The sequence below is a fragment of the Laccaria bicolor genome, genomic scaffold (assembly GCF_000143565.1).
Source record: "Laccaria bicolor S238N-H82 LACBIscaffold_86 genomic scaffold, whole genome shotgun sequence".
NCBI lineage: Eukaryota > Fungi > Basidiomycota > Agaricomycetes > Agaricales > Hydnangiaceae > Laccaria > Laccaria bicolor.
The window spans coordinates 13,828-14,251 of record NW_001889957.1 but is presented as its reverse complement, the minus strand read 5'-3'; positions in this window follow the sequence as shown (position 1 = coordinate 14,251).

Below are 424 nucleotides of genomic sequence, written 5' to 3'. Positions count from 1 at the left end.
TAGAGGATCCCTTATCTGACACGAAGAAATCTCCTTTTAATTGATTACAACTGTCCACCTCCTAAGTCTCTACTTGGAGTGCAACTAGCTGGTCAACGGGGGGGCGATTACTTCCTTTTGACCTGCCAGCGCGCTCCTTATATACTCCAGGAACCCCTATCTATGTTTTACATGTGTTTTAATGCGGGATACTTCGGTCCGAATTACAAATATGAAATTTAATGAACGTGTGGTATATTTTGTAGTCTATCTCTGTGAACACTACAGATTTTGTAGTGTCGCGTCTTTCATTTTCAAACGCATCAGTGTTTGATGCGTACGCGGAGTTAGCCGACATAGCTATTCTTAGCTTGGCATGATCTCGCGTGTTTCTTTCTATGGCCCGGTTTACCGGTTTGACAGATGACATCACAAAATGATTAAC